The sequence below is a fragment of the Vidua macroura genome, chromosome Z, assembly GCF_024509145.1.
Source record: "Vidua macroura isolate BioBank_ID:100142 chromosome Z, ASM2450914v1, whole genome shotgun sequence".
NCBI classification, from domain to species: domain Eukaryota; kingdom Metazoa; phylum Chordata; class Aves; order Passeriformes; family Viduidae; genus Vidua; species Vidua macroura.
In genome coordinates this window covers 75273682-75298380 of record NC_071611.1, presented here as the reverse complement: position 1 = coordinate 75298380, position 24699 = coordinate 75273682, and the positions used below count along the sequence as shown (strand labels likewise).

General features: G+C 48.0%; 2 long non-coding RNA genes across 2 annotated transcripts; both read right to left on the bottom strand.

Moving 5' to 3' along the window:
- Positions 1-18444: 18444 nt before the first annotated feature.
- Positions 18445-20122, bottom strand: LOC128822197 (uncharacterized). The gene is made up of 2 exons (XR_008441391.1): positions 19864-20122; positions 18445-18621 (listed from the first exon to the last, which is right to left on the bottom strand). It is a non-coding gene; the product is annotated as an uncharacterized LOC128822197 (long non-coding RNA).
- Positions 20123-22153: 2031 nt separating this feature from the next.
- On the bottom strand, positions 22154-23573 carry LOC128822193 (uncharacterized). The gene is made up of 3 exons (XR_008441388.1): positions 23535-23573; positions 22614-22713; positions 22154-22188 (listed from the first exon to the last, which is right to left on the bottom strand). It is a non-coding gene; the product is annotated as an uncharacterized LOC128822193 (long non-coding RNA).
- Positions 23574-24699: the final 1126 nt, after the last annotated feature.

The following is a 24699-nucleotide window of genomic DNA, read 5'->3' as shown; positions in this document are numbered from 1 at the left end:
TAATGTTAAGGAATCCTGAAGTCCCAGTTTGAGTTAAGCAATACCCAATTCCAAATGAAGGAAGGAAAGGGGTCAAACCTGAAACCGAATGATTAAAAGCACAAGGGTTATTAGAACCCTGCATGTCCCCTTTTAATACTCCTATCCTTCCTGTTAAAAAACCCAATGGGAAATACCGTTTGGTACATGATTTAGGAGAAATGAACAAAAGGACGGTAGAAAGATTCCCGGTAGTAGCTAACCCTTATACTTTATTAAGTCAGTTAGGCCCCGAATATCAGTGGTATAGTGTTATAGATTTAAAGGATGCATTCTGGGCATGTCCCCTCAAAGAGAGTTGTAGGGACTATTTTGCCTTTGAATAGGAAGACCCAGACACCCACAGGGTACTCCCACAAGGGTTTACAGAGTCCCCTAATTTATTTGGCCAGGCACTGGAGCAGTTACTTACAGGTTTTCAATTGAGAGAAGGGACTGTCATGATTCAGAATGTAGATGACTTGTTAATAGCTGGAAAAGAAGAGGAAGTTGTCAGGGAAGAGACTATGAGATTACTCAATTTTCTAAGCCTGAAAGGACTCAAAGTGTCAAAATCCAAACTACAATTTGTGGAAAAAGAGGTGAAGTATCTCGGACATAGACTGAGTCAAGGAATGAAGAAATTAGACCCGGAAAGGGTTAAGGGAATCTTGGCTATGCCAAGGCCAAGGACGAAGCGGGAGGTTAGACAGCTGCTAGGATCATCTGGGTATTGTAGACAATGGATAGAGGGATTTAGCGGGAAAGTAAAATTCCTATATGAGAAACTAACAAAAGAAGGCTTGCTTAGGTGGACTCAGGAAGATGAGGAAAAACTACAGGACCTTAAGGCAGAATTAGTAAATGCACCGGTTCTCAGTCTTCCTGATATAAAAAGGCCCTTTTATCTTTCTGTAAACATTGAGGATGGAACAGCATACGGAGTATTAGCTCAGGATTGGGCAGGGAGGAAAAAAAACAGTGGTTTCTTTATCAAAACTGCTAGACCCAGTATCTAGGGGTTGGCCCACTTGTTTACAAACAATAGTTGCAGCAGCACTGTTAGTAGAGGAAACAGTAAAAATAACCTTTGGAGGGGAATTACATGTACTATCTCCCCACAACATTCGAGGAGTGTTACAGCAAAAAGCAGAGAAATGGATCACAGATGCTAGGCTCCTAAAATATGAGGGAATCCTGATTTCTTCACCAAAATTAAGCTTAGAAACCACTTCCCTCCAAAACCCTACTCAATTTCTGTACGGAGAACCTAGCAAAAACTTGACACACGATTGCCTAAAAGTTCTTGAAGAACAGACAAAGATAAGGCCTGATTTGGAGGAAGAAGAACTAGAAGATGGTGAGAAATTATTTGTGGATGGATCGTCTCGAGTAATAGATGGAAAAAGAAAATCAGGTTACGCTGTAATTGATGGAAAAACCTTGAAGGTAATAGAATCAGGGCCATTAAGCTCAGGGTGGTCGGCACAGGCTTGTGAGTTATATGCAGTATTACGGGCCTTAGAGCTGTTAAAAGGAAAGGTTGGAACCATTTATACAGACTCAAAATATGCTTATAACACAGACATTTGGAAAGGGTAATACATACATTTGGAAAGATATGGGAAGAAAGGGGCTTGATTACTTCACAGGGAAAGGGATTAATTCGTGAGGCTTTAATTAGGAGAGTACTGAGAGCTTTAAGGTTGCCTGAAGGAATCGCTGTAGTTCATGTAAAAGGCCACCAGAGCGGGATATGTAACCAAATAAGGGGAAACAATGTCGCTGATCAAGAGGCCAAAAATGCGGCTCTTAGAGCGTTAAAAGAAACTGTAATTACCAAAAGGGTTAAGGAAGACTGCCCCGATTGTGCAGCTGATTTAGAGAGCAAACGTTGTCATGACTGTTGGAAAGATTTTGGGATGTGTGGAATAAATTGCGCTTGCAAGAATCCCCACAAGAAGTATTGTATACTACACGGACCAATCCAGATATTGGTGTTCACCGAAAAGGAGCAGGAAAAACTAAGAGAAATGGGGATCATAGAGAAGGGAAATAGAAAAGAATTACCAGATGGCCGCGAGGTACTCCCAAAGTCAGTGGTTTGAAAAATCCTGGAAGCAATTCACACAAAAACACATTGGGGTACCCAGGCATTAATAGACCAATTTGCAATTAAATGCACTTGTATGGGGATGCATACCTTAGCTAAACAAATAACACAACAATGCCTAACCTGTCAAGGGGTCAACAAGAGGCAATGGAGACAAAGGGAAATGGGGGGGACGGGAATTGGCACATAGAGCGTTTTCCCACATTCAAATTGATTTTACTGATTTGCCTAAAGTAGGAAGGTATAAACACTTATTGGTGATAATAGATCACTTGACTCACTTTGTAGAGGCATTCCCTACCTCCAACTACACAAACAGTAGTAAAAATACTATTAGAAGAAATAATCCCCCAGTACGGACTAGCAGAAGTAATAGACTCAGACAGAGGCCCACACTTTGCCTCCAAAAGAATTAAAGAAGTAGGAACAAAGCAGCAATATCATACTCCCTGGCATCCACAAAGCTCGGGTAAAGTGGAAAGGGTAAATGGAAGTCTAGATGTAAATGGTAGAATGAAGACCCTAACATGTGTGAACGAAGGAACAGAGACAGCAAATGCTCACAGTTCATGCTCAGAAACCTGGAGGATAATGACAACATTACAGGCAGTTGTTGCTATCTACACACGTAACTTCTCAGCCCTCACGGCGCTGACAGGAGTATGATCCTGAGCATCCTGATGAATATGCAAAGTCTGAATATCTATGAGTACTTTGGAGATGGTCAATAAGGAATCACTGCTCAGTGTCACTTCTAAAGAAGGGACGCCAGGGTATCAATTGAAAACTAGCAGCAGGCAGTCCTTTACCCACGGACAAACAACTTTGCATGCTGGTGCTACGTGGCAGAAAGAGCAATTCAGTTCATGGAGGAACAACAACCTGGACCTAATGTAAGTTCTGGGACATTCTTGAGGGCCGCTTTTCTGTATCTTGGGAAATTACTCCAAGAAAATACATGCTGACTCTTTATTTACTGCAGAGAAGAAGTATTAGCCATTGTTCAACATGATACTGGACTAGCCTAGAAATATTACCCAGTTGTTTTGGCTGGGGAATAGTTGGCTGCTATAGGTTTGCACTTCACTCTTAACATACAGGACGGCTGAAATCTGCAAAATAAAAACAAATCTCAAGCATTTATTACCTGCCTTTTCTCTAGATAGCACTGGCTTTTGAAATCCACACCATTTTCAGCATTGTAACACAACTCAGTGCATCAAAAGACTTCTATAAAAGCAGAGCAAGGAACATAAAACCATGATTAACCATGATACATGAAATAAAGAAGTTATTCATAAGCTTTTAACAGAAATTCTTTAAAAAATAGAAAAAATAATTTTAACAAACACCAGCAGCTTCTGGCACAGAGGTATGCCCTGAAGTACCTCCTTTCAATTGAATTTATAATACACGTTTTGCATTATCTTTGTGCTACGGTTTCCTAACTTGAAGTTTTCTTTGTAGTCTCGGTAGGTAATTTTGAGTCAATAAAATAGATGGACTGTATTTTGAATTATCAGAAACCAGGAAAAAACATGTTCTTGTGTTGATTAAGGTCTTCTTCTTTGTCTCACTTAGAAAGCACATCCTTATTTTCTTACATTTGATGCAAAGTCACAGAAAAAGACAGGAACTTTAGAAATTTGGCATGTATCTGCCCTATGAAATCCAACTTCATTTTCAAAGACATAGGTCTAAAACTGCCTCATCATACTATCTCTCCTTTCCTTCACACGTCATTTGGGAATGGGCATTCAACACAACATAAGCAATACTTAAAAACTTAATGGATTGGATTTCGACTTGACACAACAGTAGGACAAAGGGAACTCCCAGTGCTCTCTTAAGTCTCAGGAATATGGCAGTCTAAACAGATGGACTCATTTTAAAACACCTAACAGAAACTGTAAAATGCATCAACATTTCAATCTACAATAGTTTTTACTAGGTTTATTAACAGCTAATTTTTTACAGTATTTGTCATAAAAAGAATGTCAAAACTTCTGTGATCTTTGTTACTTGACATGCACTAGCTGTCAGCCTACTATAAGAAAATAGTACTCTAAAATTTACCTATTACATATGTTAGAATAACACTAGGAAGTTTACTTGTCACAGAAGGTTTTAACCAGTCATACCTCTTTCACCTTGCCTGAGCCAATAACAAATACCACATCATTGACTGTTATGCTGGTGTCCTGGTTTTGGACAAATTAGGGGAAAACACCTCCAAAGGAGCCCCCTATAGGAAACCAAACCCTCCGCAACCTCCCCCCACCACCGGGTTCGGGAGGAATTCCTTCAGAGGGGAAAGTGGAAAAAACTTGTTTATTAAGGCACAACAAAAAAACACTCCCCGGCACAAGAGAAATAGCCCAAGATGACCACAGATGTTTTCACCAGTCTAAGAGGGTTGAGCTGTATCTCTCTTCGCCGCAGAGGGTACGCAGCTTCTTTCGCAGACCCCGGGGGAGCTCCTGCCCGGAGTAGGTCCAATGTCTTCGGGGGGGGGGGGGGGGGAAAGGGAAAAACGGAAACCGGGAAAAAGGAAAAAAAAATGGCAAAAAAGCAAGCCAGCGAAAAGCAGAGAAAAAAGAGAGGAAAGCAGAGCCAGCAAAGCATGCAGCCAGCAGCAAGCCAAAGCAGCAAGCAAGCTAAGCAGCAAGCCAGCAGCCAGCCAGGGGGGGGGGAAGGAAGACAAAACAAACTGAGGACAGGGAACAGAAACCACGATTGGGATAATGCGCATGAAAATGTCCTGTCCCCACGACATTCCACCCCTTATCCCATATCGTGAACATGTTACTGAGCTTCCTTCCCACCTGCTCAAACCTTCCACACTTACACATTCCCTTCCATTCTCACTTGCTCTGACTTTCGACATTTACACATTTCCTTCTGTCCCATGTCTGTGTGGTTTAATGTAGAAACAATGGCAGTAACATCCAGCAAATTGAGATGTTTGCATGTGAGTCTCACCCCACAATCAGGTCTCCCTGAGGTACACATCGTGTTCTTCCATCTTTCTGCATTATCCACCATGTACAACCTGGTCCCTGAGCAAAGACAATCCCACGAATGGGTTTGTCTGTACTCGAGGCAGAATTGATCCACACTGTCCTCCCTAACAAACCTCTGATATGTGCCACTGGGACTTTATCTCCGTCTACTATATTCAGGGACTCAGACTGGGCAGGACCTGCTCGATTGGTGGAACCTCGGGTGTTAACTAACCAGGTGGCCTGTGCCAAATGCTGCTCCCAGTTTTTGAAAGATCCCCCACCCAATGCTTTCAAGGTGGTTTTTAACAGTCCATTGTACCTCTCTACCTTGCCTGCCGCTGGTGCATGGTAGGGGATATGGTACACCCACTCAATGCCATGTTCCCTAGCCCAGGAGTTGATAAGGCTGTTCTTAAAATGAGTCCCATTGTCTGACTCAATCCTCTCAGGGGTACCATGCCTCCAAAGGACCTGCTTTTCAAGGCCCAGGATGGTGTTACGGGCAGTAGCATGAGACACAGGGTAGGTCTCCAACCATCCTGTGGTGGCTTCCACCATTGTGAGCACGTAGCGCTTGCCTTGGCGGGTTTGAGGCAGTGTGATGTAGTCAATCTGCCAGGCCTCCCCATACTTGTACTTGGACCACCGTCCCCCATACCATAGGGGCTTCACCCGCTTGGCCTGTTTGATGGCAGCACACGTCTCACAATCATGGATAACCTGAGAGATACTGTCCATGGTTAAATCCACCCCTCGGTCTCGTGCCCACTTATAGGTGGCATCTCTGCCCTGATGGCCTGAGGCATCATGGGCCCATCGCGCTAGGAACAACTCCCCCTTGTGTTGCCAATCTAAATCTATCTTTGACACCCCTATCTTTGCAGCCTGATCTACCTGCTGATTGTTTTGCTGTTCTTCATTAGCTCTACTTTTGGGGACATGAGCATCTACATGGCGAACCTTCACAGGCAGTTTCTCTACCCGGGTAGCAATGTCTTTCCATTCTTCAGCAGCCCAGATTGGTTTTCCTCGACGCTGCCAGTTAGCCCCTTTCCATCTCTCCAGCCATCCCCACAGAGCATTGGCTACCATCCATGAATCAGTATAGAGGTAGAGCTTCGGCCACTTCTCCCTTTCTGCAATGTCTAGGGCCAGTTGAACGGCTTTGAGTTCAGCAAGTTGACTTGATCCACCTTCTCCTTCAGTGGCCTCTGCGACCCGTCGTGTGGGGCTCCATACAGCTGCTTTCCACTTCCGATTCATTCCTACGACGCGACAGGAACCGTCAGTGAAAAGAGCATAGCGTGTTTCCTCTGCTGGCAATTGGTTGTAGGGTGGAGCCTCTTCAGCCCGTGTCACTGGTTCTTGTTCTTCGTCTGTGACACCAAAGTTTTCACCTTCAGGCCAATTTGTAATCACTTCCAAAATCCCAGGGCGATTCAGTTTACCAATACAGGCGCGCTGCGTGATGAGGGCAATCCACTTGCTCCATGTAGCACTGGTGGCATGGTGGGTAGTAGGAACCTTTCCTCTGAACATCCACCCCAGCACCGGTAGTCGGGGTGCCAGGAGGAGTTGTGCTTCTGTACCAATTACCTCTGAGGCAGCTTGGACTCCTTCGTAGGCAGCCAAAATTTCCTTCTCTGTTGGGGTGTAGTTGGCTTCAGACCCTCTGTAGCTCCGACTCCAAAATCCTAGCGGTCGGCCTCGAGTCTCACCAGGCACCTTCTGCCAAAGGCTCCAGGACAGACCATGGTTCCCGGCTGCAGAGTAGAGCACATTCTTGACCTCTGGTCCCGTCCTGACTGGGCCAAGGGCTACTGCATGAGCAATTTCCTGCTTAATCTGGGCAAAAGCTTGTTGCTGCTCAGGGCCCCAATGGAAATTGTTCTTCTTGCGGGTGACCAGGTAAAGAGGGCTCACGATCTGACTGTACTCAGGAATGTGCATTCTCCAAAAACCTATGGCGCCTAAGAAAGCTTGTGTCTCCTTCTTGTTGGTTGGTGGGGACATAGCTGTGATCTTGTTGATGACATCCGTAGGAATCTGACGCCGTCCATCTTGCCACTTCACTCCCAGGAACTGGATCTCTCGAGCAGGTCCCTTGACTTTGCTCCTCTTGATGGCAAAACCGGCTTTCAGGAGAATCTGGATTATTTTCTCTCCTTTCTCAAACACTTCTGCTGCCGTTTTCCCCCACACAATAATATCATCGATATACTGTAAATGTTCTGGAGCCTCACCCTTTTCTAGTGCAACCTGGATCAGTCCATGGCAGATGGTAGGACTGTGCTTCCACCCCTGGGGCAGTCGATTCCAGGTGTATTGCACTCCCTTCCACGTAAAGGCAAACTGAGGCCTGCATTCTGCTGCCAGAGGAATGGAGAAAAATGCATGAGCAATGTCAATAGTGGCATACCACTGTGCTGCCTTGGACTCCAGCTCGTACTGGAGCTCCAGCATGTCCGGCACAGCAGCACTCAGTGGTGGAGTCACTTCATTCAATGCTCGGTAGTCCACAGTCAATCTCCATTCTCCTTCAGATTTACGCACAGGCCAGATAGGGCTGTTGAAGGGTGAGTGGGTTTTGCTAACCACCCCTTGGCTCTCCAGCTCACGAATCAGTTTGTGGATGGGGATCACGGCATCTCGATTCGTTCTATACTGCCGGCGATGCACTGTCGAGGTCGCAATTGGCACGCGTTGCTCTTCCACCCTTAGGAGCCCTACTGCAGATGGGTTTTCTGTCAGTCCAGGCAAGGTGTTTAATTGCTTAATGCTCTCTGCTTCTACAGCGGCAATTCCGAAGGCCCACCTGAATCCCTTCGGGTCTTTGTAATAGCCGCTCCGGAGGAAGTCTATGCCCAGAATACATGGAGCCCCTGGGCCGGTCACAATGGGATGTTTCTTCCATTCCTTCCCAGTCAGGCTCACCTCAGCTTCCACCAGGGTCAGTTGTTGTGATCCCCCTGTCACACCGGCAATGAAAACAGGCTCTGCCCCCACATATCCCGATGGTATTAACGTACACTGTGCACCAGTATCCACTAAAGCGTTATATTCTTGTGGCTCTGATGCGCCAGGCCATCGGATCCACACCGTCCAGAAAACACGATTTTCCCATGCCTCTACCTGGCTAGAGGCAGGGCCCCTCTATGCCTGATTATCCTTCTTTCCTTGGGCATATGTCTTGGAGGTTCCCTCAAGGGGATCAGACGTGTCATCATCATACCTGGCTGTTCGGCTACGGGCAACTGGGGCTGCTTTCCTTTTCTGACCTTCCTTCAATTCACGCACCCGTTGTGCCAGAACAGCAGTAGGCTTCCTATCCCATTTCCTCATGTTTTCTCCAGACTCACGCAAGAAGAACCACAACTCAGCTCGTGGGGTGTACCTTCTCTCCCCAACAAAGGAACGTCTGCGTTGGGTGCCAGGGCCTCTAATTTGCACAGCTGAGATTTGGAGGAGGTCCTCCTTAATCTCTTCCCTGAGTTTCTTGCGGCTTTCCTCTATTTTTCCTTCTAATTCCTGCAGTCGTGTCTCCACAGCTGCAATTCTGGCATGGGTCGGGCCATGTACAGCATCCGCATATGCCCGAAGCTTCTTTGCCATATCGAGTACAGTCTCATATACCTCCTCCCGCTTCATTATTGCTAGAGCAGAAGCGTATTCAGGTGGCCCAAGTCGCACCAGTTTTCTCCACATTACAGGTGTGCATGGTACAAGGTCCGGATTCCTAATTGTTACGTCTTCTGAAAAAATGATCTCCACCACTGCCATCTCCCTCAGGCGCTGGATCCCCTGTTCTATGGTCTTCCATCGTGTCTGCTGGACATAGAGGTCATCGGCACACAGATATCTTGGTGCTACGCTGTCCAGGACCCGTTCCCAGAGGCTTTGAGGGCTAGCGCCCCTCATCATGCCTTGGTCGATGACAGGATCATGTGACAGGGACCCCAAATGCCTTGCTTCAGTGCCATCCAAAATGGTAGCCTCCCCTGCCGCATCCCAAAGGCGGACCAGCCAACTAATTATAGATTCGTCGGGCTGTCGCCGATAATCCTTCCTTAGGCCTCGGAGGTCCTTCAGGGAGAAGGAATCAATATTAGCCTCTGATCTGGTGCCACTTGCTTTGACTCCTGATTTTATGTCAGGAGGTGTTGAGGGTCCTTCTCCTGCATCGTACTCATCATTGTCATCCACGGGTCGATCAGTCTTCTCTGTGCACTTTCCACTTCGTGTGCTAGTAGCCACGGCCATTGGTTGAGGCTTACAGTCTGGTTTAACTACTGGGTTCGAACCTGGGCTGTTGGCTGCAGCCTGAGTGACTGGGATTGCTGCTGGTTTATCTCCCTGCCCCCCTTCCTCTGTCTGCTGCCCTACAGTATCGAGCAGAGTACGATAAGCATATGCCAGGGCCCAGCTCACTGCAATGATCCTTTCCTCCTTGGGGTTATCCTGGCATTTCCCTTTCAGATACTTTGCCACCTCAGCTGGGTTCTGGATGTGTTCGGATGGAAAGTCCCAAACTACAGGATCAGAAAACTCCTTTAAAATTTTGCCCATATCCTCCCATTTCCCGCACCACTCAGGATTTTTCACCCTTAGTTGTACTCCTAAATCAGAGGTCTCACCAGCCCCTCTAGAAATCTCAGCCTTCATCTTATATAAACTGCGGACAGTATAGAGAAAGGTTATTAAATTAAATAACAGAAAGATGGTATCCTTGGCAGTCAGGGAGGACAGGACATTTCCTAACAGAGATGTAAACAATTCGGAGGAGGAAAAGGAAAGCAAAGGCTGAAAAACCTCCTCCCCCATAACAAATTTAGCACACAGCCACAACCATGAGTTATACATTCCTGGAGCTGATAACAACATTTTAATAAGCCCCTTGCAGAGTATTACAGCCAAGCCCAGCCCGATAAATATTCTCGTTAGTGCCCCTCTGCTACAAAAGCTACGTATTAGGGACAATACCGGAGCTACTTCTGGATAAGAAAATAACTCCAGGGACCATAAAGCGATCAAAACTTCGAAGAACCCTAATGACCACATATAGAGGCAGGCTTTCACTCAAATGACATCATAACCTTAAAAAGAGACATACCAATATTCCCGCAGAACGGTTAAAGCCAAAAATATTATTAGAATAAAGTTTTTTCCACTTTGTCTGGGCCTCCCCGTACGGGCCACCAAATTATTTGTCCTGGTTTTGGACAAATTAGGGGAAAACACCTCCAAAGGAGCCCCCTATAGGAAACCAAACCCTCCGCAACCTCCCCCCACCACCGGGTTCGGGAGGAATTCCTTCAGAGGGGAAAGTGGAAAAAACTTGTTTATTAAGGCACAACAAAAAAACACTCCCCGGCACAAGAGAAATAGCCCAAGATGACCACAGATGTTTTCACCAGTCTAAGAGGGTTGAGCTGTATCTCTCTTCGCCGCAGAGGGTACGCAGCTTCTTTCGCAGACCCCGGGGGAGCTCCTGCCCGGAGTAGGTCCGATGTCTTCGGGGGGGGGGGGGGGGGGGGAAGGGAAAAACGGAAACCGGGAAAAAGGAAAAAAAAATGGCAAAAAAGCAAGCCAGCGAAAAGCAGAGAAAAAAGAGAGGAAAGCAGAGCCAGCAAAGCATGCAGCCAGCAGCAAGCCAAAGCAGCAAGCAAGCTAAGCAGCAAGCCAGCAGCCAGCCGGGGGGGGGGAAGGAAGACAAAACAAACTGAGGACAGGGAACAGAAACCACGATTGGGATAATGCGCATGAAAATGTCCTGTCCCCACGACAGCTGGTTTCTGCTGTATTTGTAGAAAGAATCTGCAATTAAAACAACCAGAACTATAGTTAAAAGCAAAGACAAAAGAGATTAATACAATATCTGACAAAGTCCTCTAAATCGTACTATCTTGCGCACAGCAGGAGGTGACTTTCTTCTGATCCAAAGTCAGAGTATTTGAATGAAGCATGAAAACCTGATATCTAATGCACATTTAAGTGTTTTTGAAAGACACAGTGAAAACCTCAACCATAGAGGCTTTACCTGTGCACATGGTCAGCAAATCTCCTGTCATCAAAAAGAATGCGGCCCCTCAAGCTATCTCATCATATCCAGGAAGAAATATTAAAATCGCTCCTGAAAGAGAAGCAGGTTTGCAGAGTTAAGCAGCAAATTCGCTTAAAATATCCATCAGTACTGTGCAGAGTAGCATTTGGAAGGTTTTACCTATGTAGTGTTTCCAAAAGAAGGGCAGGATTCATCAAAGGCTCAAAGTACAATCATTGGCTGGGAGTGTGTGTTTATACTTACCGGTCTCACAACTATGACAGATGTTATGAAGTGAGTGCATAATGAGGTCCAGATCCACCTTTTCATCAAAACTGTGATGATAAGCTGTCAGTAGTTCTCTGTCCTCTGCGCTAAGCTCACTAGCACTTGCTCAGACCAGGGAGCTTTCATCCAGATTTCCAAAACCTGCTGAAGCAAATAGAAAAATGCACAGACCAGACCAGAATCAAGGCTGTTTGTTTCAGGTTTGCATTCAGCCACCAACTAAGCTTAGATCAACACCAACAAGACTACTCCTTTCCAATTTTAATTTTCAAGTGTAGCAGAACAGCACCTCCAAAATACTCTTACTGTTCACTGGTTTAAGTGCAATCCAACAAAGCATGAAACTTCAATTTTTAGCATAACTTTCAGTTCTTACTCTTTATTGAAACACAGCCATAAGCAAAGTGTCAGAACTCAAAGTATAAAGACACTACTTGTTTACCTGTTAAATAAAAAGTATTTCAAAGCAATGTATTCCCAAATGTTTTCCTCCCATAAGTAGGTACTATGCAAGTGGAAACTACACTAAAAAGTGTTCTAAAAATACTAGTCTCTGCAAAATGACAACTGAACTGTAACTGTACGTTAATCAGAAACCAATTCTTGAATGACCTAGTACAAATGTCACTTCTACTGAATTTCTTTCATATGGCTACTATGTATAGACAACAATGTATAGACAAAAACACAACAGGTTTGTTTCCTAAATAAGCATCTGAAATTAAAATGGTACATAGTAGAATCATTATCTCTATTTATCTAAGTCACTAGACTCATTTCCTGCCTAGACATATAATCATGATAGCAATGCCCACATCAAAATGATAAAAAATAATAACATGAAAGAAGTCTATACCACTGTAACTATACTTATCCTAGGATTTGCATATAATCAAGTGCAAATCAATAATCAAACATAATCAAAGAAATACACTGACTACAAACACCATTTTTTTTAAAAGCATGGTTTTGAAACATTCCTGGTCTCAAATAAATCCTGCTATTTAGGTCAGACTTAAAGGCACAAAAAGCTAAAAATTGTTCTGATTAGAAGCCAAAATGCAAATTTCCCTTCAACATTTCCCTTCAGCTGTTTCTACAAAGTTGTTTTAGCTTACCTGTAGGATTCCCACAAGTCAACCACCTCTGTCTCTCCCAAGTGCTTAGCCCAGTCCACAGCCATCCTGAAAGAATACACAGAAATCTTTTTTAAACTTCTTGCTTCAAAAGACACACAGCCTAAGACTCTGAATTCAATTTATAATTTCAGGAATACAATGTGATAAACAGAAGTTCAAATATGTTTCGAATGTCAAAATTTACTATTGCTTACAGTAGCCTGTTAAGTTAGCAATTAGTTTACATGTTAAAGAAAATTCTTTGTCATTTGTATACTGACAAATCTATGCTTTGGTTTGCCTGTTTGTTTTTTACCAGCCATTAGAGGATTTGCAGTGGATACTTGCTCCCATACTGATCAGCTGCTCTACTTGACTCAAAAAGCCTTTCCCTGAAGCAATCATTAGTGCAGTTGCACTGGTTTCACTGTGCCTATTATCAGCTGAGAATTACAAATGAATAAGTAAATGAACAAATAAACCAGCAAACCAAAGAAAAACATTCTTTCTTTTTCACCTAAAGGTGCTGTGAATGTGGCTTACATGATTTTTAAAATCCAGGCCAGACAGAATTTGTTTTCTGACTTCATCCCACCACTCAGTTCATATGAATTTAACACTACTTTAGACACACCGCAGCATCTGCTAATACTTCAAAACAAGCACAAACCAAAAAATAACTAAACAATGCATTAATTCTGCTAATTCCATTCACTTTTCCAATAGGCATCAGAATTCAAACCTAACAACGTTTGAACCTAGAGACAAAGCAGCCACAGAAGTTAAAGTCATTTTGTTATTGTTTTTTTTTTCTAATGTAATAAGATGATAGACTTACCACTGACATTTTCAGCTAAATTGATATGGAACACCTGAGCAAAGGCATCAATGACACTATTTGCCCCTTACCTTCATGTCCCAGACCTTGCTATTGTATGCCAACGTAGCTCACATTTGTATTCACCCCTTTATCCAGGTGTCATCAGCTTGCTGGGATTTTCCCCCTGAGAGCAGCCTGGGAATGCTGCTTGCTGTCACAGGGCTTTGTTCCTCCCAGGAAACTCCACAGACTCACATAGCTTCATCCTTTCTAACACATGGCCTGGGTTAACTGCCAAGAGGATGAGCAGCGTACGCCATTCCTCAGCAAATGCCAATCCCTCTAAGAAATGCTGATTCCAGTGGGATTTAGGCCCAAGTGCTGTTCTCAGGAGCACTGAAGTTCAGGGTTTCAGCAGCAAGACAAGAGCAGGCAGCTTGGCAGGCCTCCATCAGCTCCAGCACTCACCTGCCTTGCAAATTCCTCTGCTTCCTGTAGCCATTGGCTGAACTCCTGTTCTTGACCTGCGGCCTTCTCCTGTTACCCGTGAGACTGGAAACCTGAGGTACTGAGGCACGTTATGAGGAAGTCTAGAATGAAATGACGGAGGAGAATTCTTCAGAAACTGCACTTTGGATCGTTTGCCCTGCTTGGTGCTTGCAACTGTCCGCAGTAGATGTGAAGTTTGTGGTTCAGTGAGCTATATGGCCCCGAAAAGAAAAGACTAAGTTAGCTCAGGAAAACCAGGATCAATTTACTCAGCTCCTGCAGGCCAGAAATGAGAGAGCAGCAAATGACTGAAAAATGCAGTACTATGCAGCACGTACCCATCGTGGGCATGACAGAGATTTCAAACCCACATCCATGGAGAATCTGACCTTGCAGGTTTCCCACAAGCCAACGGGAGTGGGTTTTGGCAAAGGCACAAGGAGCTCAGTGTTGGACGGAGAAGTTTGTCAAGAGAAGGGCTGACTTGGGAGCTGGTGGAAGTGGAGAGAATGGGCAAATGCCGCCATGGGTGCACCCTCACTGTGTGAGGGTTGCTCCAAGGGCACCCCCTGCCATGCACAGGACGTGGGCACTGCCCCGTGCAGAGGACATGTCCCTGCCATATTGCCAACATAAACGCTGCTCCAGTGTCATGCAAACACATATGGGTGATTTGTTAATCGGCATCTTTTCCCCGCTAAAAAATCATTCTTCCTTCAGTGAGCCCTACAATTTGCTGGTTGATGTTAGCCACGCAGTGAACGGGCGGGAATGACAGGCATTCCAATTTAGGGAACTGGTTTTAGTCAGAAGCATTGGTGGCCAAAGGACAGGGTATGTGGGCTTGGTGCCTGTTCTGCGTTCCTCTTGGATCCTTTGAGCTATGGGTTATGCACTTCAAGCGGGTTTTGTGCTGCTTTGGGACAGTGTGTGCCCTGTCAAAGGAGCCCTTTTTGTCGCCTGATGCCATAAAGTCTGTGGACAAATGCAGGCATCCTTTTATTTTCAGCTGCAATTCTAGGGTCTGCAGACATGTGCAGGTGTCTTTTATTTTTGCCTTCTTCTTATACAGTCAGCCGATTGCTGCATGTGTCCCTTTTTTCCCCTTTTCCTTGCACAGTCTGGGGCAAATGGGTTCCTTTTCCTTCTTTGTTTCCTGGCCTGCAGGCTCGAGCAGCACTGATCAAATGGTGGAGTGGATCCACAGAGCAGCTGGCAGGGCATTCTTGTTGGTGTCATCCCGCAAAGTTTTTAATGGTCTGACAGGTAAGTAAAAGTTTTTTTGCTGGGGCAGCAAATTGAAACAAAACTGGCATAAAGATGTTTGGTAAAACTCCTGCCAACAGCTTCAGCTAAAAAGGGGGTGTCTCATGCCCAGCAGGGTGTCTGAAGGCATCCTTTTTTTTTCTCTGTGCTCATAGGGTCTGCAGATACATGCAGGTGTCCTTATACTCTGTGGATTTGTGCAGGTGTCCTTCTTTTCTTTTTTTCCCCTGTTTTGCTGTGCAGTCCAAGAATTCATGCAAGTGTCCTTTTATCCTCCTTTTTTGGCACAGTCTGCAAACTCATGTAAGCGTCCTTATTTTACCATTTTAGTTGCATGATCTGGGGACTTTTGCAAGAGTCCTTTTTTTTAATCTTATCACGGCACGCTCTGGGCATTCTTGCAAGTGGGTGATTTTTCCCTTTCTGTTTCATGGTCTGTGGACTGGAGCAGCATTGCTCAAATGATGGAGCGAGTCCATAGAGCAGTCGGCAGCGCTTTCTCCTTGGTGGCCCTCGCCGTACTGCCCGTGGTGCTGCCGGGCAGGCCTCAGTAGCTGCGTCTTGGGCAGCATCGCCACCCCTCAGCTCCGTCTGTCACAACTCCGGCCCCGACTCCGCTTGTGGCTCCTCTCGGGCCCGCGGAGGACACGCGCGGCAGGGCCTCACTCCCGCCTCCGCTGCAGGTTCCCCGGACTGAGCTCTGCCACTCGGCAGCGTGGCCGCCCAGCCCGATGCCAGTGCCCTGTTCAGATGGGGATGCCCAGCCCGAGGTGCCTGGGGGGCCGTAGCGGGGAGGTCGGGGACCGTTCCCAGCCCTGGCCCGAACGCCAACAGCCGCACCTCGCCTGCAGGGAAGGCCCTGCAAGAGCGATTCCGCTGGGTTACCTTCAGGGCCGCGGCGCCTTGGGCACCGTCTGCTTGGGGACGTGCCTGGCGGACAACGCCCCGGTGGGTGGTGGGGCTGGCAAGGGGCGGAGTAGGGGGAGAGCAGAGGAGAGGGAAGGCGGGGCTGGGCAGGGTGGGATCTGAGCTCAGCCCGCTGCTCCCATTGGCTCGCAGGTGGCCATCAAATGTGTGTCGCGGGATTGCATCCGTCATTAGGGCGAGCTGGTGAATGACTTGGGCCAGCGGCAGAAAACAGCACGTGACAGGCGGGGTAAGCTGAGGCCCGGAAGAGTGGAAGCTGCCAGGACGCCTCAGGAGAGAGCTGGCGTGAGCTCAGTGGAGGGCTCAGAGCATCCTGGGCTGGGTGAGGGCTTCCAGACCCCTGGCACGGCATCAGCCCCACTGACGGCATTGTGGTCTTCTTGCAGCCCAATGGAATCCGCGTGCCCGTGGAGATCGAGCTGCTGGACAAGGTGTCCACTGGGTTCTATGGTGTTGTTCAGCTCTTGGATTGGTGTCAGCTCCCTAACAACTTCGTGTTGGTGATGGAGCGCCCTGAGCAGTCTTAGAACCTCTTTGATTTCCTTCTGCCATGGGGGCTCCATGTCGGAGGAGGTGGTGCAGGGGCTGTTCCTCCTGGTGCTGAAGGCCATGCAATACTGCAGCAGCTGTGGGATCCTGCACCGGGACATCAAACCAGAGAACATCCTCCTCGACCTGGCCACCGGACAGGCAAAACTGATGGACTTTGCCTGTGGCACCGACCTCCAAGACACAGTCTGCCCACACTTTGCAGGTGAGCCCACCCAGGGCTGTGCTCCCAGTTGGAGCCGGCATCTCATGGCCCAACCTGGCTATGGCTCCGGGGATTCCCCCGTTTACTGCCAGTCAGGGGCACACCTATGAGCCACAGAGATCTGCCTGTACGAGGCAGAAGGAAAGATCAGAAGAACCATTCCACCTTCTCTCGCTGCTAAGCCAGTTCTTCTCTTCCTCATAAAGACAAAATGCAGTTTTTCTGCACATCAATGGCAGCTTATCGCTCCTGCAGAGCTGAGAGGCTTTTCCCCCTGCTGCTGTGCTACAGGCAGATTTAGCAGCATTACCTAACATGGATACCCACAGAGGGACCACAAGCAATTGACTTTGTGCCACTTAATCTCAAAGATCACCACTCTCAGCAGACACAGATGGAAGAGACTTGCGCGCTCCCTGTTTGCCCTGTAGACGCACACCTGGCCGACACAGCATTCCCTGATGGAGAAAAACAACAAGGAACAGCTCCCTCACAGCCGTGCAGCCCAGAGATCTGCAGGGCGCCATCAGCAGCCGGCTTCATAAGTGACCAGTTCTGCTGGGATGGAAACCAACCACCAAATCCTCGCTGACTTCAGTGGCAGCAGCAGCAGCGCCTGCGTCTGATCCCTAGGTCTGGGGCTGGGCTGGACAAAGGACACACATGGCACACCACCCCTGAAGGATGTGACTTTGGAAACAACCACCTGCCACTGTCTCCTGTTGTTCTGCGGCAGGGTCACAGCAGCCTGAGGCACTGGGCAGCCCTCAATGCCACCTGAGACTACAGATGACAGGCCCTGGCCTCCGAGACCAAATACAGGGGGGGAAGTCACTCTCCAGATGGAGCTTGCAGATTGAAAAGGCTGCCGTGAGCAGCCATATCAAAGGGCAGACAAATGAGGCCCTCCTGCTCTTTAGCTGTGCCATGCAGCTACACAGCCCTGGGTAGACACCGCAGAGCACAGGGACAACAGAAAGCACAGAAAGAGGAACAAACCCAGCCAAGCACAGAGACTTGTCATGATTGCTGAACCCCAGACAACCCCAAGCGTGCCATCACCCACCAGTCCTTTTCTGTTGACAAAGAGCAGGTCCAGCAGGTGCCTTGCCTTGCTGGCCAGGGTCCTGCCAGGCTGTTTCCTCTCTGCTCTCCTGTACTGCCAGCAGATGTGCCCACCTTCTTCGATCCACTTGCAGAGCCTTGTACCTATTAGCCATGGCCACGTGGGAGGCAGGAGCAGTCCACAGAGGAGACGTGCCGGCTACACCAAGCAGGAACCAAAAGCCTCTGTGTGCCCAGTTGAAAGCCTGTATCTCCACAGGATGTTTTGGCTGCCCTGCTCTTCACTGGGTTTTGGCTGGAAATGCAATTGCCCTTTCTTCCTCATCCAGAAATCCATGGTTGGGGAAAAAGCTAGCCAATGGACAGCATTCCAAAGGCAGTGTAGGTTGGAGCTGATAAATGGAGGAGATTGTTGCCAAATCCAAAACACACCAGAATGCCCTTTAGAGGGACTTTCCATTTTTAAGAAAGAATGGCCAATTCAGAAGGGAACGTAGAGCCTTATTCCATGGCTGACAAGGAAGGCAATCGTCCAGCAGGCTTGGGGGTGTATAGGACTTTTATTGTGAGTCCAGCTCCAAGCTGCCTTTGGAGGAAGTAATCCTGAAGTGGTCCTGGTCATCTCTTCTGCTTCCTTGATTGCTTCGCTGCAAGTTTCCTTCCTTTTCATTTGAAAAGCCCTTAGAGTTGGGATTTAGATGGCAGGGGCCCATGTGATCTGGAGAAGGAATAATAGAAGTACAAACAGTCATAGAAACAACAGCAGTATGAAACCAGCCCTACAGCCAATCAATTTCTCTGAAGTATTTTGTCTCCAAAGACTGGTGACAAGTCTGGAGTCTAAAGGGAATCCAGGAAGCCAAGTGTTCTGATCAGTGTGGCCAGACTAGCACACACACCTTCTCTGAGTCATTGGCTAGGTCACAGCCATCTGCTGCTCCCAAAACAATCCCTGCTTTTGTCTTTACTGTAGAGGGAAGCTCAGGCAAAGCCCACCCACTGCCAGCTGCCCTCAAAGGCAAAAGGAATGCCCCAAGTGCTCCCTGCCTGCATCCAAGTGCCACAGTGGCTTCTGTAGGGAGTCCAAAATGTCTCTCCCAACACCAAACGAGGAGGAACGTGTGTTACAGCCCATGCTGAGGCACACACACTATAATACACTGCTCAACTGGACAAGGAATGCACAGGACGTACTCAGCAGCTTCAGGCACCTCCTCAGCAGCCTGACAGCCAGCCCTCTCCCACAGCTCCAGCCTGGCTCTGCAGGGGCTTCCCGTGGGACCTCCCTCCTTCTGAGGGGAAGCTCTGGGCTTCCCTTTCTCTTTGGGCCTGCAGCGCCATTCCTGCCTTCTTCAAACCTGCGCTCTGGTAGCCTCTCACCAGACCGCTCCCTGAAGACACAAAAATCTCTCCAGCACTGTTTACCAAGGGCCAGCTAAGAGACAATGCCACCCAGACAGACAGTGTCCAGAGAAACAGTGCCCAGAAGGGGCCCAGAGGAGTCCAAAACAACACACAAACTCTCTTTTCACACTCTGTGCCTCTTGACTGTCTCTGGTTCTTATCTTTTCTCGCCCAGGCTGCATGATGGCAATTTACAGCATCATCTCAAGCAGCCTGTTCTCCTGCTCCTTCTGTACCTCTGTCAGGAAATTTTCCCCTTGTGCCAGCAGCTGCTGTGCCTCCAGACGCTGCCCTTCTGACTCCTGGTGAGGGGAGGAAGACACTTCCACATGAAGTGCCAGCCAAGCTTCCCAAATAATTAGTGGAAGCTTCATGCCTCACACCACCCCCCACCTGAAAAGTGCACGTCAGTAGTGACTTTGTGCCCTCCAGCAATGCTGTGCCAAGCAGAAATTCAAAAGCAGGATCAGCAGGTGCGAGGAAAAGGAGATGCCACCTTCCTTTCCTGCTCTGATGGCTGCCTGTTTCCTGGCCCCTCTCCCCTCAGGATTTCTACCTGTTCTCACAGGTTCAGTTCTCCAAGTGCTGAAGTGGTCCTTGTCATCTCCTTTGCTTCCTGCATGACTTGGCTGCAGGGATGACAGCGATCAGGCTGTCAGAAGAGGCTTAAGAGAGGCTCCGCTGACTGGAGAAATGGATGCTGCCCAAAGGGGAAAAGGAACAAACCAAATTAAAAGAGACAAAGGAAAAAGGAACCATTCTTTTCCAAACTGACTTCCTAACAGGGTCAAGCTGGATTCCTCTAGCCCCCAGAAATACACAAACATAGGCAGCCTGAGGTCACCATCAGCACATGAGCCTTCATGTCCAGGATGCTGCTAGCACAGGCAAACATGGCCCAGAACTGCACTAGTCCGTTCCTCAAGGCGTCATCACTTGCTGGCATTTTTGTCCTGACAGCACTGTGGGATTGCTGCTTGCTGTCCAAAGGTTTTGTTCCTTTCAGGAAACTCAACAGACTTATTCCAGCTCCTCTTTTCTACTGACATGGGCTATTTGAGTGCCCAAAGGAGATGTGGGGCATTGGGCAGTCCTCAAGAGACTCCCAAGGGCTCTGAAATTATTGACCGCACGTGTTGTTCTCAGGAGCGCTGGACACGCAGGTTTTCAGCAGCAAGCCAGGAGCAAGGACACAAGCAGCAGGGCACAGATGGGCTGAGCTCCGGCTTGCAGGAAGAGCAGTGTCTGCCTTGGCATGCCCCCTGCTCCTGTGCTGGCTGGCATCTTCCTTCTCAGCAGGAACAGCCAAGGAAATGGCCTGGTCACCAGCTCCTTGTCTGCCACAAAACCTGGCAGCAAAGCCACAGCAATTCTCATCTACTTGAGCGGGCCAGGCAGCACATGGGGCTGGCACAACTCCTGCTCAGCTGTCCCCGTCTGCCTGGCAGAAACCTCTAAGGCTGGGGCAGGAGGGACAAGCTGAGTGCCCTCGGATGCTCACAGTGAGCTCCCCCACAGCCCCTGCCTTCCCACTGACCAATCTAGAACCGCTTGGTTCTAGACTGCTTTTGTTGTGTTCTTCAAGCCCCCGTCCCTGGCATTGCAATACTTCAGTTCCTTTGCTACCAGGTAAACATGAATACACCACCTGAGAACAAAAGAGGGTCACAGAAATGACCAGAAGCTGGGAGCTCTCCTCTGAGGAACGGCTGGGAGAGTTGTGCTTGTTTAGCCTGGAGAAGAGCAAGCCCCAAGGAGACCTTTCAATATTCGTAGGGCCTTCTAAGAAGAATGGGGACAAATCTTTTCGTAGGGCCAATTGTAAGAGGACAAGGGTGAATGGTTTTAAGCTACAAGACACTCAATTGGCTCTAAGGAAGAAAGTGTTTACGAGGAGAGTGCTGAAACACTGGCACAGGCTGCCCAGAGAGCTGGGAGGAGCCCCAAGCCCAGCAACATTCAAGGTCAGCTTGAATGGGACCCTGAGCAACCTGATCCACTTGAAGATGTCTTTGCCAGTGACTGGGGTTTTGGACTAGATGACCTTCACTGGTCCCTTCTAATCTCAACCAGTCTTGGATCCTGCTTGGTTTTCATTGGACAAGCACCCAGAGTGGATATTGCTATGTGGGGGGGCCCATCGGAAGCCCTGGAGTTTGGCCGAGGAACAAACCCTGACAGGGAACAGCTCTTTGGGCTGCAGCTGCTTTGCCTTGTACCTGCAGAAGTTCCTTGGCAGAACCTCGCCTGTCCACATCCATCTGCAGGCAGCAGCCCAGAAATTCACACAAGCCAGAGGGCAGCCTGAGCTTGTGCAGGTCTGGTACGCCTTGCTTGCCTATCAGGTACTTAGCCTGAAGCCAAAGGAAACATGAGACTCTACGTGATTCTTCCATATCCTTCAGTGCTCACCTAGACCCCATCTTTTAAGCTCCAGCCTGCAGTGGCAATTTCTTGCCTAGCAGATGCTTAGAGATGAGCTTTCCCTCCCAAAGGAAAAAAGGCTCCAGTGCAGCCCCAGCTCTTCCAAGCTGCAACAGGTCTTGCCTTGACAGCTGATGCCAGCCCCAAGGACGTTTTCAGAAGTGAGCCTTGGTGGAAGCACTTTAAGCTGTGGGCATGGGATTTTGTCTAATGGACACACAGGAGAAGGACACCGCTCTCTGAGCGTATTTGCACCTTACCCTCTCACGGGTTTCCCAAATATAAGGAGCCTCTCCTTTGGCCATTTCTATTCCCACGATGCCAAGGGACCAGATGTCCACTTTGGGGCCGTATGGCTCTCTTCTCACCACCTCGGGTGCCATCCAGCAAGTGGTCCCGGCCATTGACCTCCATTTACTCTGCTCAGGGCTGAACGGAGCACAGAGGCCAAAATCGGCTGAGGAGAAAAACAAACACTGCTTCAAGTAGGGAAACAAGGAAAAGGTTTCCTCACTCTACGTCTCAGAATGCAGTGCTGAATCGAGCTGGAAAAGCAGCTGGGCTCTCATTCCTCAGGGCTGCAGCCAAGGACATGGGCAATTGTCCACTTAGCAACCTCCCCCCCAGGATTCCCACCCTGGCTTTTCCTCAGGCACTGGAACGTTTACACTGTAACTCTCTCCCTTTGGAAGTAACACACAAACCAAAGTTACTCTTGCTACCTTCTTGCTCTCTAGACCACTCAGCCCCTTACAGCTGCGCCCTGGGCTCCCAGAGTGCTCCCTGCCCTCTCACCAGCGCCACTGCTGGGCACCCGGCAGCCGCTCAAAAGCAGCCCCACACCGCCTCCCCGGAGCGCTGCGCCTGACCCAGAACACCCACCCAGCTTGACGGAGCCATCCCGGCCCAGAAGGATGTTGTTACTTTTGATGTCTCTGTGGATCACCTGGTTGGCATGAAGGAAAGCCAGGCCTTGCAGGCACTGGGAGAGAAAAAAGAAACAGGAGGCCAAAAGTTAGCCTGATCTGATTTCATCACACCCAAAAGGACACTGCTCCTGAAGATTCACAGATCTCAAAGGAGCAGTGAGCGCTGGCAAGAGGAAGTGCTTGCTGCTGCAACACGAGGAGGAGAGCAGGATCTTTCCAAGGCAAGGCATATTAGCGCTTGAGAGGGAAACATCAGTCCTTGCTCAAGACTGTCCCCTGCAAAGCCAGTCAGAGTGATCCCTGCTGCACTGGATGCGCTCTCCCTGTCTGGAGGACAAGCAATGGTTTGCCAAAAGAGAAAAAGTTCCTGCCTTGGGTACCAAGGGGATCACTGTCGGGTGGGAGGCTGGAGGACAAGGGTTATAGGGCTTCCTCGACAGCAGACTTGGAAGGAGCTCATTTGTCAGTTTTCAGTAGCAAGCAGCATGGTGGGTGCCGTGCCATCCTTTGAAGTTGGAGATGAGTCTCTCTTTGGCTTTGCTGCTGGTTTAAAACTTGGACACCAGCACCTTTGCACTTACAGGCAAAGAAGGCAATGCAGAAAGGTTTTGGGCAAAGGCTTGGAGAGGCAAAGTGCAGAACAGAAAATACAAATGAAAACGAGACAGGGAGTTCAACAATGGTCTAGAAGAGTAAAGAACAGACTATAGTAAGGGCAGGGACACTGGCAGGCAGTTCACTCCCAATGCTCTTTCTTCTCCAAAGCATAAGAGCAACACAGAAAGAAAGCTCTGAACATGGAATCACTCGCTTTGCAGCGCTTTTGAGGGACGAGCCTGTCCAAGCCATCCCAAGCACAAGCAGGACCCCTTACCTCCCGACACACTGTTGCTATGTGTCCTACAGCCATCCTTTTCATGCTGACCACATCAGCTAAGGAGCCTCCATCCATATACTCCAACACCACCAGGACATCCTCACTGACAAGGTAGCTGCAAGATGAACGCAACAGAGTGGAGCTGAATGTGCACAGCTGAATTGCCGGATGAAGGAAAGACTGCAGCTGAGTTTTGTTTCCAGGTCACTGGTAAATGAAGACGGAATCAAATGAAGACACACTCCACCCAGGCTATCCAGTGCTTGCCATCTGTGCCATCTGAATGAGGAAGGCACATCCGTGGAAAAGGAGGCTGTGGGTATTCTCAGCTCAGTCAGAGAGAAAGAGAAAGGTTTTCTAATCAGGCAAGAGCCTGGGAAACATGCTGATGGCTTAGTAAGAGAGCCAGGTTTCTGAGATCGATCTCCAAGCTATTTTTGGGGACATTCATGGGGACAAAATGCAATCTCCTCCCATGCCTTGTGCAGGACTAGATTGATGTTAATTGAAAGATCCATTTTCTGCCAGAATATTTACCTTTCTAGGTAGGTGACAATATTGGGGTTCTTATATTCCTTCATGACCAGGATTTCCTTCAACACATCCTCGCAGCCCTGGCGCTGGAGATTAAGTTGCTTTATGGCCACCTACAATGACATTGAAAAGCCCTCAGGAGCGGACATTACGAGAGCCTCTTTCTCCGTGCACTCACGGGCCTGGATGCCTTGTCACCTCGGTAGAAATGGACGCTAAACCATCAACCACAAAGCGCTAACAGCACTCTCTGCACCTGCAGACTTCTCAAACAGACTTTGTTTATCACTACTATTATCATTTACACATGTTTTGCAAGCCAAAAGTAATTTTACTCCTGTGAAGGTAAATTGAAACCACTGGAAATACGTTAGCATTTCTAGGGGCTTTCACCAGCCTTTTGGAGATGGCTGCCATTCTTGACTGGGTGCCAAAGGAAACACACACCTACATGATGGGGACCATGCTGTCCAAAAAAGAACTCCAAGGCGACTCAAAGTTACAATCCTAGCACATCCTAACTTCTTCAGTTTGGGTTTCGCAACTCTGAAGAACAATCTTGAACATGGTTTACACCGTGGAATTATTGTCATTTGTAATTCGTTAGTGGCTTTAAGAATGAATAACC